The sequence below is a fragment of the Camelus bactrianus genome, chromosome 8 (genome assembly GCF_048773025.1).
Source record: "Camelus bactrianus isolate YW-2024 breed Bactrian camel chromosome 8, ASM4877302v1, whole genome shotgun sequence".
Lineage (NCBI taxonomy): Eukaryota > Metazoa > Chordata > Mammalia > Artiodactyla > Camelidae > Camelus > Camelus bactrianus.
In genome coordinates, this window is record NC_133546.1 from 69,022,321 (window position 1) to 69,038,179 (window position 15,859).

The 15,859-nt window shown below is 38.8% G+C and overlaps 1 protein-coding gene across 5 annotated transcripts in view; it reads left to right on the plus strand.

Moving 5' to 3' along the window:
• The window catches only part of FILIP1 (filamin A interacting protein 1), a 209,182-nt gene that overhangs the window by 66,551 nt on the left and 126,772 nt on the right, over positions 1–15,859 (plus strand). The window lies entirely within an intron of this gene.

The window sequence follows — 15,859 nt, forward strand, 5'->3', positions numbered from 1 at the left end:
TTTGTAAAATAATTTATTGATACTAAATCCTCGGCTACAGAAGTGGTTTAATGTCTAACATTACTCCTAGACAAAACTCAGCTGTTTGCTTTAGGACATGATAGATTTTCCTCAAAGCAACATTTAAAAAAAATATATAAATGTACATAAAATGATCTTAAGTCATCAAAAAGGTGCATGGGAGCTGAGTGCCTTTAGAATGGAAGAACAAAGATTTTCTCCAAAGGGTATTAAATTCTGGGGAGAGTGTCTGCCTCTCTTCTAATTTTTCACATATTTGTTGAGACTTAGCACAGACATGTTGATGGTTCTAGTCAGCCTGATGGTACTTTCCTTTTATTCCCTGAAGAAGGTTGTAGTTGTGGGGACAAATACCTGTGGTTCTAACCAAAGAATCCTCAGATGTCCTCTAATCTATTGCGCTGGGGAGATTTTCTACTGTCTTTTAGGTCCAGAGCCACTAGTGGAAGCAATTCTGGGGACTCCTGGTCACAGGACCACTGCCGTCTCTACTGACTGTGTTGGGGCCCCAGCGCTTTCCCAAATAAGATAAAAACTAGAGCCGGAAGTGAGTAACACTTCCCTTCTCAAAATAACGTTTGATTAGAATTACTTATAATTACTTAGCTTACTTGAAGTGATTAATATAAATATTTGGGGAAGTTGGCTTCCAGGAAGCACATAAGTGTCTTGAAGATTCTGAAAATTATCTTCTAGTTCTCTTGAGAATGCAAAGTGCGTGGGTAAGAAACAGGAACTATCTGTCAATTAGAAGGTTGTAAATGAAATGCACCCCTGTTAAAATCAGTGGATCAAAAAAGCAACTGGAAGTTATGGGACCATAAGGGAATGTAGACGTTAATATAAGTAACAACGACAGAGTGGATTCTCCAAGAGGATTTTAAAAAGCAGTTGGTTCAGAAGTTAGTTTTACCAGGCCTGGAAAGGCCAATGATCATGGCAAAGTTTCAAAATTTTCTTTTGAATGTTTTACAATGATTGAATGATGGAGCTGAGGGGCCTGAGAAGGAAGTGAGAAACTCTTTCCCCAAATCTCCAATAGAATATGCCCTTCCTAAATTCATTTTGACATTTCATGTAAAACCTCTTTTAGCAGGATGAGCATTTCCTTAGTTAGATGATGTGGTTAAAGCAATTATTCCTCTCTCGTCCAGTCCTGGCAAAAATTCCTACTAATAATTAATAACATGCTGAACGAATATTTTAAAAACTGCGTTTAAAAAACCTCAACTCATAATTTAAGAAAAATTTTCAGTAAGCAGTGGCAGGGAATCATTGCAGACACTCACCGAAGAGAAGCAATAAAAATTGGTCTGTTAAAATAAAACCAAGCGGGATCAGAGACAGTGTATAGTGTCATTAGATTCTTAGATCATTAGATTATCTTGGCTAGCTCTTCACCTAGATGAGCCATGCTGCTGGCTTTGGGGCCTGCAAGCAAACCTTATGTGGCAAGAATTGACGTCTGAATACATTTTCAGTACACCACTTCGTGTTATTCACAGGCCTCTGACATTTGGCCAGCCCCCAAATAATCTCTAGTAGGTTTCATCAATGCCTTCATTTTCCTTTTGTAATACTTAATAATGTCTTCGGGGCGGTCTCTCTTTAAGCAGTTTTCCCACATCCAAGAGCAAGGAGATCCCTGAAAAAGGAAAGTTAAGCTCTCTGAATGACTCAAACAATGTATCTTTGTAGGTCAAAGAAAAAGTCGGCGTGGGAGAAAGTAGACATAATCGTAACTCATTCCAAGCCAGTGTTTTCACTCATCCCTTCCTTCTCTACAAATAAAATTAAGTTTTGGGGGAAAGATTTGGAAAAATGTTTGAACCAAAATTTCCTCCGAAGCCATATACCCCCCCTTCCTCCCAGCCAGAGGCCACCCAGGGGCTTGATGGATGCTGTCTGTTGGAGAAGTCTGAAGGGATACACTTGGATAGCGTAAGTGTATCTGCTTTAGTAGGTAACATTTCCGGGCCACACAGGAATGGAGCTCATTTTCTGGGTGTGCCTCCAAGTTGACCAACCTTGAAAGTAATTAGTGGTGAGGCTTAGAGCATGCTGCTGTAACTCCTCTGGGCCTTCTGCTCCTCTCTGACTCAAACAAGAGGGCAGGCTCGATGTTAGCGAGGGTGAGTCTAGATCAGGATTTCTGAAGTTTGACATGGTCGACCTTTGGGACTGGATAATTCTTTGCTATGGTAGATTGTCCTAGGCATTGCAGGATGTTTAGCAGCTTCCCTGGCCTTCATCCATGCCAGTAGCATCCTCCCTACTCTGGACACCCATAAATGTCTCTAGACTTTGCCAAATATTTCCCCTGTGGATAGGCTGCCAGATAAAATACAGGGTGCTAGTTAATTTTGAACATAAGGTAAAAATGAATAATTTTAGAATATGTTTGTCTGAAATATTGAATAGGACATATTTACATTAAGAACTTACTTTGATCATGTTGAAGAGTATGTTCTGACTTGGGAAATATCCGAATATTTAAGCCATTGGGCTCTGGAGTCAGAACTGGACTCACACCTATCTCTTCCCAGCTTTGTGTCCGGGGCAATCTGTTTAACCTCTCTAAACCTCAGTCCATACCTACCTTTTAAAGTTGTTATGGGGATTAAATAAATTATTTCAGATGAAGTGCTTATTTGGGGAAAAAAACTCTTTTTTGTTCTTTATCTGTAATTCGTATTTAACTGAGCATCTTGTATTTTCATTTGCTGAATCTGGCAACCTTTCCTGGGATGCAAAATCACTCACCCCATCCTTTTCCATTGAAAATCTCTGTTCCAGTAAAAATTTTAATGATGATGTGGTTCTATTCTCCCTGGAGTTTTCTGGATTAATTATAGAGATAGGCCAGTTATCCCTTAGGCGAGATTTTTGGGAATGTTTCTTTTTGGCTAATTTTGCGTTCATAGAAATATCTCTTCTAAAAAAGACTATTTTTCAATATTGTTAGGATAAGGGTGTCAGACAATGACCATTCCTGGTAGTCACTGAGAAGACTAAATAAAATATATGCTGAGGGCATTGTCAAAATGGGGAGGGGGGAGATAATATGAATATAAGAGAGAGAGAGAAAGGTTTTGTTGGAAAGAGTTAGATATTTTTTAAAAGCACCAATGTAGAAGCAGACACTGTGTGGGAAGTTATGGCTTTGCTGAACTTGTTTTGAATTCTGTACCGGAGGAGAGTGCAGGATAATCTTGTCAGTGCTGAGGGCACTTCAAGTTTTTAACCCTGTCTTGCTTTGGGGATGTTTGACCCTACGTCAGCCATAACTGGAAGTGGGGGCATTGCTCCAGGTCCCTGGCTCCTTCTCTTTTCTACTCTAAGCCCTTGAGAAGTTGCACAGAGAGCACAGGGTACTGTGATGCAGTGTGCATGTGGGAAAACAGATGAGCAAATGAAACAGAGTCTAAGTACACGTCTCTCTCTTGTGCTGAACTTGACACCCTGCTTTTTCACCTTGAGCCCCACTCATCTCACCAAGTTAGGATTCTGGCATTTTTTTTTTCATGTTGGGACTTCCTATTTCATGAAAGCAGGGGAACTGAAGTTGCAGCAAAAAAAAAAAAAAAAAAAAAAAAGGGAATCTTGAAGATGCTTGAAGACATTTGTGAACTGTGGCAGTGATGACTATAAGCCTGGAGCCCTCATTGATACTGAAGAATAGAATGTATTTTATTACTGTTAGTGGTAGAGATTTTTTCAGTACTTACTATAAGGCATGGAATTAAACACTGAAGGAAGCAGGGAGGGTATAGTGTGTGCTTAGCATGCATGAGGCCCTGGGTTCAATCCCCAGTACCTCCACTAAAAATAAAGAAATAAAGAGACCTAATTACCTTCCTCCCTCCCTCCCCTCGCAAATCCTAGATAAATAAATAAATAAATCACTCCTCAAAAAAATTAAGGAAAGAAAAGAAAATTTATGCCAAATGCTGAAAGATCATTCACACATTCAGTGTTAAAGGAGTTCAGCGGAAGACATTCCACTTTCTTCTCGTACAGGGAGGCTCACCCTCAGCGTAATCGACATTTTGGGCTGGACAAGTCTGTGTGGTTGGGGGCCGTCCAATGCAAGGGGAGATGTTTAGCAGCATCCCTGGCCTTTATTTATAGAAGCCAGTAGCATCCCTTACCCATTGTGATCATCAGAAGTGTCCCCAGACATAGCCAAGGTCCCCTGGGGAGGAAAACTGCCCTGCTTGGGAAGCACTGGGCTAGTAGTGTGGGAGGAAACTTCCTAGAAGAGAGAGCATTTGAGCTGCGCCTGGGACGATGGGTAAGATTTTGAAAGAAAGAGCTAGTCATGGAGGAGAGCATTTTAGGTGAGGAAGATGGCATGGATAAAGATACCAAGGTGGAAAATCAAGGGTCAGTTTGGTATAGTAGGCTGATGAGTTTAATTAAACTTATTGTTCCTGTGGGGAGTAGAACATATTTTAAGAAATAACATGTATTTAGTGACTCTGCCAATGCCCACAGCACCTGAAACTGTCTTGACCTTAGTAGCTGTTAATTACTTGGTGATTTGATTTGAAAGGTAATCTGTATCAAGATTAAAAAAGCCTTAAGGGATAATTCTAGGAGTTCAAGATTTGCAAATATTAACTATTATATATAAAAATATATTAAAAAAACAAATTTCTTCTGTGTAGCACAGGGAACTGTGTTTGGTGTCTTACAATAACCCTTAAAGAAAAGGATATGAAAAGGAATATATGTATGTCTCAGACACTGTGCTGTACACCAGAAATTGACACATTGTAACTGACTATACTTCAATTAAAAAAAAAAGATAAAAAAGCCTTGAATGAAAGTCTGAGATTTAACCTTTTTTTTTTTTTCTGGTGGGCAATGGACAGCCTTTGACAGTTCTTTGAGCAAGGAGTGACACGATCTTGAGACAGTCAGGCTGTTCTGGCATCAGTTTTCTCACTGGTGAGATAAAGGAGTTGGACTATGAGAGTGGCAGGAGCAACTAGCTTTAACAAAAACCTTTTTGCCTCAAATTTACAAAACACCTTTGCCTACATTTTCTAATTTGATTACCTCACCCTCCAAAGTCCAATATTAACTATGAAATTTTTTTCTTCTTTTTTTTTCCTTCATAACCAACACTGGTGCTCAGACATTGCAGTGGAAAGGGGCTCTGAATACACTTCAAGCTAAGAAAAAAAACCTCCCACAATTTTATTTTCTTCACCCCTTAAGATGTGATGTCATTAGTGGGACTGGGCAGCTGGTTCCCCTCATGGGCAAGATGCAGTTGAGTGGCACTCTGTCCTGAGCAGGGAGGGGCGTAAACCTGGGCGCCTTTCTGTGTCTGGGATCAGGGCTGAAAGCATTTCCTTTGGCCTCCTCAGATGAATAAGTGGCACTGTACAAGCATGAAAAGAGCTGTCTGTCATATGAATTTGGCATTGTCCCCTCCACAATCTCTTGAAGGTCTGTTTGTGGTGCCACAGGATTAGTCCTTGACCACTCTGTTCTTTCCATTCCAAAAGAGGCCAGACGGCGTTCTCTCTAAGGCTCTTGCCTCCCAGGTGCTCTTTCTACTTACCGCAGGATCTGATCTTGTCCTGTGGAGAAATTGCATAATTTGGTGTTATGAAGTAATACACAGCTTGGCTTTCTCTTCCCTAACCCCCCGAACAAACCTCTCTTGTTCCTTGGGTTTCTCAGCGTCTGACTGATGTTAGGACAAAGATGAGAACAAATTAGCTGAACCAACAAAAATGGAATTTGGGTAATTTGGAGAAAACTCAATGATGGCTAAAAATGGTTTCTGTAAATTAAAAACATTGACAAGCAAAAGATTGTCAATGTGCTCTAGATCTGATCATCAGGAAATCTGGCTTATGGTAGAAATATTTCTCATAAGAAGAAAAAACATTGGGCTTCAAGGAATCCAATTAAATTTCTTGAGTTGAATTCGTCATTTCAGCCTGGAGTACTTCATACAGTCGTTCTTTGTTGTTACTATTTGTGGTGGGCAGAACGGCCCCCCAGGGATGTTCACACCCTGACCCCTGGATCCTGTGAATATGTTACGTTACAAGGTGAAAGAGACTTGAGGTTATAGACCTTAAATTGGTGAGATTATCCTGGATCATTCAGGTGGACCTAACCTAATCCCAGGCCTCTGTAAAAGCAGGGAATTTTCTCCAACTGGAGGCAAGAAAGATGCAGCAAAAGAAATCAGAGAAGTTCCAAGTGTGGGAAAGATTCGGTGCACTGTTGCTAGTTCTGAGATGTAGGGAGTCACGTGCGAGAATCAAAGCGGTGCCTCTAGGAGGTAAGGGCCTCCCAGCGGACACCCCGCAAAGGAACAGGACCCCAGTCCTACAACTTCAGGAAATGGAATTCTGCCAATAACCAGGATAAATTTGAAGCAGATTCTTTCCCAGAATCTCCAGTAAGGAATGCAGCCAGGCTGACACCTTGATTTTCTTCTTGTGAGGCTCTAAACAGAAGACCCAACAGGACTGTACTGTACCCATATATCTGACCCACAGAAGTTGTGAGCTAATAAAGGAATGTCATTTTGAGCTGTTAAATTTATGGTCACTCATCATGGCATCAATAGAAAATGAATACATTGTTCTTTGTCATTGTTTCTGTCTTCCTTATTATCCCACCATTGTCATAATTTACTGAGGATTTGCATCGCATATGCTGTGGAACCAAGTATCTGCCTCCCCCACTAGATGTTAGCTCTGGAAGGTAGGGATTTTTTTTTCTGTCTTTTAAAATTTCACCTGTGTGTCCCTAGCACCTCAAACAGTGTCTAACACATACTATGTGCTCGAGATATTTCTTGAATGATTGAATAGGGCTACAAAAGAATTTTCAATATTATCCCTTCCCTAGCTAAGTTTAAAAATCCGGCTTAAGCACCAAAATCTCAATGTAAAAAAAGAACCCAGAAGACAGGACAATACAATTTAAGTGCCAAATGAGAGATATAGGCAATATATACTCCAGATTCCTAGTGGAACAGAGGTTGCAGTGCATCAAACTGGAGAGAGGTTTCGTGGAGGAGAGAAGCCTTATAATAAGAAGACTTAAGGAAGCAAAGTGGGAGGGGAAGGGCAGGAGAAAAAGAGACAGCCCCCAAACTCTCCGCAGAGTGAGTAGCTCAAGGGGACCAGGTGGTGTGTGTACTCGTCCTGGCTGAAGCATGGTGGGAAGACGGCCGTGTCATTGCATGTGGCTTGCTGGGAATTCCTGTGCACATTTTATAGCACGTCACGCCTGCCGTCGGGGACCAGAGTTTCAATCATCAACATTCTTTGTCAATCCTTATATTCTCCTAGTATATTCTCCTCATATTGTCCCTCCTCTCATAATGACATGACATTTTCAGACTTAATAGTGTCATATCTTACTTTTTAAAAATACATTTTAATGCAAAAGTAATAGATTGGGAAAAAATATACTAGGCTACTTGGGAAAATATAAGTATAAAGAAAAAAATCGGGGGGCAGGGTATTAGCTCAGTGGTAGAGCACATGCTTAGTTGGCACGAGGTCCTGGGTTCAATTCCCAGTCCCTCCATTAAAATAAATAAGTAAATAAATAAAACCTAATTACTTCCACCAAAACAAACACACACACACACACAAATAAAATAAAATATTAAAAAAAGAAAAAAAATCATACACACTTTCACCATCCATAATAACTGCTGAATAGTTTGTTGTATTATCTAAGTTTTCTCCTTTTAAATAACTTACCTACCATTTTCACAAAATTAGCATTATACTAGTATACTAATTAGTATTCTGAGGGTACAGTTTTATATCTACTTCTTTTTTATGAATTAATAAACCATATCAAATTGATAAATTAACCATAATTTATCAAATAAATCAACAGTAATTTACTTAATAATTTTCACACTGTTGGCTATCTAAGTTGTCTCTAATGTTTTGGGATTTGTGATTGAATACTATTATTTAAACCTTGATAAAATCCTTGTCAATAATTTTTTGGTTGCACCTCTAATTACATCTTAAAGTCCCAGAAGTTGGGATTATTGCATCTAAATGAATGACTATGTTTAAGGCTCTTTATACAACTGGTGAAATTACTTTGCAGAAAGAAAAGGAGGAGTTTGCTGTATGTCCTATCAAATATCAGTTGACATTTTCAAGACTTGTGTATAAGAGTGCTCATCTCACCATACCCTCATCAGCAATTACTTTTCTAACTCTATCTCTGTTAATGGTCTTTTATTTTTGTTTCATTGTAAATTTCACTAATTGTCTAAATTACTTCTGTGTACATGTGAAGTTAAATATATTTTCATGTTAGAGTAGAAATTCACTTATCTTCCTTGTGAATCACCTATTGCTGCCCTTTCCCTATTTTTATATACTAGTGTTTTTGATTTACAAGAGCTCTTTATATATTATCATTAATTATTGATATTGTGATTATCATAGTAATAATTAATCAGTATGTTAATGACATATTTGGACATAGTACTTGCAAATAATGTTCCCATTTTTTAGTTTGCCTTGGAATTTTATTTATCATGTTTATGCATCATCAACATTTCAAAGTAATACAGGAATACTTCAGTCTACACATGGCAAGTCAATGACTTTTTAAAAAAAAAATTTTCCTCAAACATATTTTTTCTTCACTCCCTGCTACCCAAGCCCATCCCTACTGCCCCAACATGGAACAAAAAGTCTACTAGCATTTGGACTTTTATTACTTCCAAAGTGGTGTGAATTGATTACATGCCTTATATCAACTAAGTCTTGAACTCAAGAAATGTTCCATCAACGTTTAATGATTGTTTAATAAGCCCACCAATGAATTCTCTTTTAGAATAACTAGATAGATCAACTTAGTACTCAGAATTATGTGCATTTTAGCCTGGAGTAATAGACTCTGACTTGTTATCAGTGAAATACCAGACTCCTCTGATTATTTTGAATGAGTCATAAACACCCGTAACATTAGGGTTTGAGTCAGATATAAGTTGGGAGTTGAAAATATAGCCACTCACTCTGGGGAGTAGCTTTGGGAGTGTCTCGGAATTTTTGGCACTGAAGTCCAATAAGCACCATTATTTCCTCCACGGTCGTGCTCTTGGTGAGCTTTGATCGGCTTCGTGTTTAGCCAGGCTACTTCGGCATCACTTTTAAGAGGATTTTATTTGCTATTTAATTTATAGAGTAATAGCACATAAGAATTAATCACATTTCATTTTAAAAGAATCAAAAGCAGAAATTCCAAATACATATTCTGTGAATAGAATCTCTGATCTATTAGTAGAGGTGGTTTAGGTGAAGTGTTGAGAATTCTGGGAAAGTATTCAGGCCAAAAAATGCCACAGCCAATTAGTGATCTGGGAGAAAGCTGTTTGTTTGTTTGTTTACCAGCCCAGGTTAAAGTAAATGTAATGACTAATTTGACAGTTCAAATACAAACTGATTTTCTAATTGATTTAGTGTCTGACACGCTGTCATTGAAGTAACATTATAGACTTTTTTTTTTTCTTCATTTGTTTTGGAAGGTGTTACTCTATTTGTAGAGAACAGCTCTCTGTAGAAAGAGGATGGTATTACAATTATTTTAATTTTATTTTCTATTTGAAAAACGTTGAAAAATCCTGAGGAAATTTCCTTTGTTCCGTATTGACATCTGGCTTGATTTCCTCAAGGGCTCAATCTTCAAAGAATAGAAAAATAGGCCTGACTTGCATTTGTGACAATATCTGGGTCTGTGTAGGTTTTAAAATACAGTTTTTTTTAAGATGAAGATTAGTACTTGTAATCTTACCTGGATATCTAGCTGAGGGCACCCCAAGAGACCCTGAGCCATAGCTGTAAAATAAAGCTTTGCCCTTTGATCTTTTCTAAACTTCCTTGATCGAAACTCCACACTTATCTGTAAAGCAGAAATAACTTCAGCTTCTTTTAGTCCTCATCATTAGCTTTCAAACTTTACCATTCGTTATTCCCTAGACAATTAGCCTTCATCTTTTAGTCTGTCCTGTGAATATTTAAAATAACGTCAGCTTGATAAAGCAAATTTCAAGTCTACAAACCCAGTGCTGGAAAGCCCTGCTCTCCTGTCCTCGTCACATGGCAGGTGGAACCCCAGGGCCCACCTGGGGAGGGGGCACCGTTTCCCTCATCCAAAGTTCTTCTGAGCTTTGAAAAACCAGCTCTTGGCTGTAGCTAACATGTTCAGCGAACTACAGTTTTCCTTGAAAATGCTTCCTGCCAATTAAAAAACAAAGGAAGAAGATAAATGGTAAATGATTTTCAGGGAATTAAGTTTAACTTTTATAGTCTGTGTTTCTTGCCAAAAAAAAAAAATTCTTTAAAGAAGTCAAAAAAATCTGTTTTCATATGTATATAGCCATTTTCTTTCTTCTTTCCCTGCCTACATTGAAACCTCATTTTAGGTAAAATATGTATAAGTTCTTCATTAACATCACACACATTTGTAGACCAGCTCTGTTCATACTAACTTTGTGCCCTAGTCATTCTCTGCCAGTTCTGACTAAACATCTCCTCAGAATAATATGCTACTCTTTTGGAGGCAAGTTGTCTCCTCCCTGAGGTTGGGTGACTTCATTTGATATGACACCAATATTAACCAAGGAAATGAACATTGAACACTGAAAAACCAAAAGGGAAGGTATTTTAAATCACTGGGCAGACACTTGGCACCAGGAGAAGGAACTGGCTCCGTAAGCCGGTCCAGGAAATGTGCCACATTGTTTGTAGAGAATCCAACTCCCCAAATTACAGAACTGGTAGAACGTTGTACACCGGGTTTACTTTGCTGGGTAACGTCATCCTTGGCTCAGATTCAATGAAAGATTCATCATCTTCCCAGGTGACACTGGGGCAAACCAAGGTTTAGTCTCCTTTTATTGCCAGGGAGAGACTGATGGTTGTGGGTAGAAAACTATGCAAGTGTTGGCAGTTCTAGCTGGCTGGAGCTTTCAGGTTTGTCCAAGTGAAAGTCAAGGGTGTGAACCCAGGTAAACTAAATGTTTGCCACTAAAGAAGCCACCGTGGACTTGAAACCACTGAGGTGCATAGTCCCATTCACAGAGAGCATGCCGTTCTATACAGCAACGATTTTCTCTGTGAATGACTCTGATACGTAGGTTAGCTCATTTAAGTTTTTGGGCTAAACATGCAAGAGGGTGACTTCACCAAGGATAGGTAGTGGTTATAGCCACAGAATCTAATTCACAAGAAACACAGTTACGTCACTGTGAAGAATTCGAGCTTTGGTTCTTTAAGTATCAGAGTTTGTTATGTATTTTAAAGATTGCAGCTGCAAACACTGCTTCTCCATAGTGGCTAGCAGGGTACATGCCTTTAGCTGTGAGAGGCAAGATTTAAATGGTGAATGGAACACGGTGTGGGACTTATTCTCATAAAAATTTAGCTATATCAATAGCTTCAGAAAATGAAAAGTGTGGGTTTTTTTTAGAACTGAGTGATTATAAGTAAAAGTCTCTTTTTAAAAACACTTTATTGTGGTATAATTTTTGTACAGTAAACTGCACATATTTCAGATGTACAATCTGATGAATTTTGATAGGTGTACACACCCATGAAGCCACCACCACAATCAAGATACCTAACATTTCCATCACTCCCCCAGAGGTGCAAATTTTGGCCTCCGAATTTATCCTTTCCCACCCTCTTTACCCCCTAGTAACCATGAGTCTGTTCTCTATGTCTGTGAGTCTGTTTCTGTTTGTAAATAAGTAAAAACCTCTTAATTTTTTATCTTTGTCATCTAATCAGCCTGATTATATATTTTAAAATTAGTTCTCAAAGTACTCTATGGCATAACCATCTTCTAAATTTCACAACAAATATACCATGGATACTTGAAAAGTTTCATATTTGTTAAGAATCAGCAAATGATGATCTTACCATATTGATGGGATCGCATAGTCTGTTGTTGTTAACAGGTATTCAGTACAAACAGAAAACTGTCCCAAAGGGATAAATGATGAGAGAAAGTGTATTTGAAAAGGAAGATGTGTAGGAATATACTGTTCATTAGTTGCAGTGATAACAAGAACAGTCTTTTGACTTTGCAGAATGGAATCTGCAAAAAAAAAAAAAAGGCCATGGGGATAAAAGAAGGTTCATTTATTCAATATTTTGTGAATATCCAGTTGCCTACAATATGCCAGACCCTGAATATGTGCTAGGAGTGAAAATATTTAAAAACTTGGTTCCTGCTTTCAGGAAGCTCACGCATGGGCAAATAAATATGGTAGTTGCCATGGTTATAGGTGAACAACACTCAGGGAGCGTAAAGAAAGAAGCAGCTAAGTTTTCCTAAGGGAACCAGGGAAGAGAAAGCAATGCTTGGTTCTCTGCGGGCCAGGGCAGGAAGAGAATATTGGGAGCTTCACAGGGTCGAGGGCATGCAGGACTGTCGAGTTTACTTTTGGGTAAGAGCAAGTGACTTAAGACTCTTAAGCAGAGGAGTGACACAAAGACACTTTTGTGTTGAATCTGTTTCTCTGAGACCTCTGCAGAGTGTGAGTTGGAAGGGCTGACACTCGGGAGAGGCTGGGTGTTGCCGGGATGAGAAGGGAGGAAATCCAGGGATGCAGTGGAAGGCAGACCACGCTGACTACTGGTTTCTTTCGGGCACCCCATTCCCACCTGTCTCGGCTTCAGCCTTAGGCTGGACTGAAACTCAGTGGCATGCCATAAGTTCTGAGGTGATGTAAATGACATGTACACAGTTATGGGTAAAAATCCCAATAAAACAAACTCTGAGGGAGGTGCAAATTATTTTATTTTTCTTATATTTTGTTACCTAAAGGATTGTTGGCTAGAAGTTCCAAAATACTTTTCTCTACAAATAAACACACACAGTAACAGTATGTACAAGTCAAAGTTAATTTAAAAGTGCCTCTTTTAAAGTATGGGCAAATCTGTGGCAATCCTACCCTGGAACAAGCCCATTTAAGCTCCGCTGTTAATAAAACAGTATAATATATGAAACGTGTGGCTGAGGAAACCAGCTAGTGAGTGTCACAGTGACTCACTGCATATGAGTGACTACAGAGTAACTTGAAGCGGCGGGAACACCTATGACAAAAGCTCCCGTGGGGTCCTATAGGGGTTCATTTGTGGCCCTTGGATGAATGGGAAATAAGCCCAGCATGAGCTCTGTTAAATTTTTTATTTGTGTTTAACAATAATTACCAAGGTTACACTGTGTACCTGGCAAGTGCGAAGAGTAGGATCAAAGCTTACAGCAAATCAAATACTGACAGCTGGTTCAACCAGAAATGGAGAATATGAAAACCAGAGACACTCAGAGAGCATTGTTCTCTTTTAATTGCTGTGTCTCTTTTGAGAATCTCAATCTGTTTAGTATTAACTGAACAAAGTGTATCCAAAAATTAAAGGCAAATTTTTGATGGGACCAATGGTGCATTTAGAAGAGAAGAAACAGTGTGTCAGTTTTGACTTAGATGGGATTAACCATCAGAGAATTGTATTCGAGCCACGTTCACCATTATTTGCATTGTTACCTCTACTGTTTATGTTTATACTTTCTATGTGCATGGCACTGTGCTAAGAAGTCACCACTCACTATTTCATTTTGTCTCTCCAAAGCTTACGTGGTAGTCAGATGTTAATATTACCCCCATATTCAAGTAAAGCTGAGGCTTAGAGAGGTTGAATGGACTTTTTGCTATAGGGGCTCACCATAAATGTGAGACTGTTAGCACTGAAAGAAACTCGAGGTAATCTATTCCATCAAAAACCTAGCTGCTAAGCAATCAGGCAGGTACCGTAACACCAAGAGTCCATGTCTTATCCAACAAGGACAGCTACTGCTCAGTTGCAGCCTTTTTTTCTACATGGGAATGGAGGCCCATTGTTGCCAACCTTATAATTTTTGAAGAGAAATCAGAAATCTGGATTTGAAGGTGAAATTTCCCAATTTTTAAAACATGCTGGGCAAATAAGATATGTCCAAAGGCTAGATCTGATCAAAGGATCCCCAGTTAGCAACTTCTAATTAAGTACAATCCCATTATTCTACAAATGAGGCACAGAGAGGTGAAGCGAGCTGCCTGATGTCACACAGCAAGTCAGCTGGGAATCAACATGCAATACATATTTCTTCCATTTTCTTCCTTGAAATCTTGTTAGATTACAAGTTATCAAAACATTCCTGTAAGTTTTTCAGAAAAACTTGATGTGTATAGTTGAGGAAATGAGCTAGTAAGTGACAGAATAGATTGGCTATAGATTTTTGAAAGTTATTTAAAAATTGTTTACTTCCTTCATATATTCTACTAAAAATTGATACTTGCAATGCTAATGCTTTGGGCATAAATATTTATAAATATTTGCTTTTCCTGCTGCTGAGTGTTTTTGCTTAATGATTTCATAAAGAACTTTTTAAACACCATAACTTGGAGAATAGAATTTCTAAGAAAATCATCTATGGGTTGATTTTTAATTTTTGCTTAATGGATGTTTCAGGAGCATGATGACTTTTAACTACAAATCTTCTAATATTCTTCAGTTTTTATTTGATTTAAAAACTGGAGAAATGAATTAGGGGATCATATTCCCAAACAATGAAGAAACTTTCCACTTCTACTGCAAGATTTTTCATTGTGGACCATAATAACTATAGAGTTGTTCTAGAGCTTAACTATTAGTATCTTCTCCCTTCCTTGTTTCTCTAATGGTAAAAAGATGGCTCTTGTGGGAACCCCTTAGTTCTCCATTCATCAGCTGGCTTGTCAAGGAATCCAGGAGGGGCTGTCCCACTGATGGCCAAAGACCCTGCGTGTGTGCAGATGTGGATTTATGTGGATGAGTGTTTCAGGAAAGAATATAAGAGAAATGAAGTCAGAGAGGGAGAAATGAAGTCACTCATCCGTCACACCCATTTCTTAAAGGAAGTGTCGGGAGTCAAAAGCTAGAGTGACAGATTGGGGGGGTGGGCTCTCAACCACGTGGTCTCAGGGAGTCATGAGATTCTTGATGACAAGGCACCGATCTTGCCTGCCGTTACCCCTTGCAGATGGGTCTCAGCATTCCCCTGTTGCTGACCGTGTGGCTTTTAATAGTACAGATGTTAAATATCTTCAGTAAGCTCAACCATTGTGAAGCTTCTCTTCATCTGCGACTCCTTTACTTCCTGTGCTGTCACGGGCCTGGCAGTGCACTAGCTGACTTGCCCTGGAGGTTGGGGAAGGCCGACGGAATCCTGAATTTCCAGGCTCTTAGGAGTTTATTAACTTAGAATTAAGTATTTTAGAAGATCAGCTCGTATCTCATTTTCATATTTGCCACAATCTATTTTTTCTTTTACTTTGAAATAATTTTAGATTTACAAAAATGTTGCCAAAAGAGACCACAGTATATTTTCAAAATGAATTTCTTTTTTTAAAAATCTGGAAATCATTTCCCTATCTCATTTATATCATTTACTCAATGCAGTTATTATATATATATAGTTTACCTATGACAGGAAAAGCAAACTGTCATAGCAAAAACATGTGATCAAACAAATTCATGTATCTTTTTATTGACTCAGGTGAGAGAGGATATCCATAGTGCTTTGCATTCAGTAGATTCTCAAGAAATATTGTGGACTGGTGTACATAATAGGAAGGGTCTGATGACACATCTTCCCTCTTTAACTCAGAATTACTTAACAATGTCTTAATTTGTGTTTCAGTGTTAGGAAGGACTTACTGTGCACTGGTGCAAATGTGTGTCCCTCTAACTCAGAGTTTTATTTTGCAGAGAGGCCCTGTCTTAGGTTGTTTGGG